The following is a 1565-nucleotide window of genomic DNA, read 5'->3' as shown; positions in this document are numbered from 1 at the left end:
AGAAAGGTGGCTGCCAAGTTTTGTTTAGGTCTGAAGCACATGGACCCTCTATTTTCCACGACTGACTAAAGATCTTTTAGATGTGACTTCTTAATTAAACTTCTCCCCTGGGCTCTCCCCTGTCCTGCTTCTTGCAAACCGAGAAGGAGCCTTTACTACTTAGATTGTACTTTCCTTGTTGGAAATAGACAACGACCTCCTCAAGCTAAGAGGAAGTTTGGGGACTTGACTTTAGTCATCTTAATCTAAGAGACTCCCCCCCCCCCCCCCCCCCCCGACACACACCTTCTTAAGAACGAGGAGGAAGAGAAACACAGGATGGGAAAAGGAGGTCAAAAGTCATCACATTCGGTGTGTCTGTTTTCTCCTTGGGTTGTTGTGGAAAATGATTTATTTAATCATCTTAATTTACACGACTTTTAGTGTCAGCGAGTGGTCTTTTTTATTACTTTTGTCTTCTGCTGGCCTTTCCTGGGCCTCTTATAATTCCATCGGGCTATTGGCATTCTGTCTGAATCAGTAGCAGACAAAGGACTCTTTCTTGGATATTCAGCACAGTGTATTCTACCTGGAATCAGAGATGAAGAATTACAGTTGTTTAGAATCAGTAGAGACTTTGAGAGATGTCTGACCCAACCTTATTTTCATTTTGGCCTACGTGTACTGTGATGTAACGGCTTAGTGGCTGAGTAGAAACAAGGACTCAGGTTTTCTCTCATGGAGCGCATTACTTTTGCCCTATTCGGTTTGCATTCACTCATTTTTTTTCATTCAGTATTTACTGAGCATCTATTATATCTTAGACACAGTGCTGGGCATCGGGAAAAGAGAAACACAGACCTGTTTCCTATTCTTATGATCTCTAGTGGAGGAGACACGTAATCGATCATACAGAGCAGTACACAGAGAGGCACCTAATCCCCTTGAAGAGGGAGATCAGGGAGGAATCCCTGGAAGAAGTGATGTTTAAACCAAAAACTGATGAGCCAGTAGGGGTTCGCTTGGGGAGAAGTAGAATATGAAGAGAAAAAAAAAATGTGTGAGGACCCCAGGCAGAAGAGCGTGGTGCATTTGAAGAACTGAGAGAAATTCAGAGAAGGGAAGAGAAGCAGGGCTTCGATCAGGGTTCGTCCTTGTTGGCCGTGCTGAAGAATGTAGATTTCATTCTGAGGTCAGGGGATCTGTTGAAAGGTTTAAGCAGGATTTTAAAATGATCAGAAGTGCGTTTGAGAACACTCACTCTCATTGCCACGAGCAGGACGGGTTAGAGGTGGGCAAAACTGAGGGAAGAGAGACCAGATAGGAGTCCCTTGTGATAATCTTGTTGAGGGAGGACGGGGGCTTGAACCTAGTTTGTGGCAGAGGGGATTAAGAGAAGTGAGCAGGTTTCAGAGGTGTGCCTGGGATGGATGGGCCATGGGAGGTGGTGAACCACATGGGCGCCATATCTTGGGAAGGACCTGTAGACAAAAGATGAGGTGCCAGGAGTAAGGATGGAGACAATGGTGACCTCTTGATGCTGAAGAGCCTTTCAGACTCACACACTCATCACAAATTAACATACC

The sequence above is a fragment of the Panthera tigris genome, chromosome C2 (genome assembly GCF_018350195.1).
Source record: "Panthera tigris isolate Pti1 chromosome C2, P.tigris_Pti1_mat1.1, whole genome shotgun sequence".
NCBI lineage: Eukaryota > Metazoa > Chordata > Mammalia > Carnivora > Felidae > Panthera > Panthera tigris.
The sequence above is the reverse complement of the archived record's forward strand: the minus strand, read 5'-3'. Positions refer to the sequence as shown.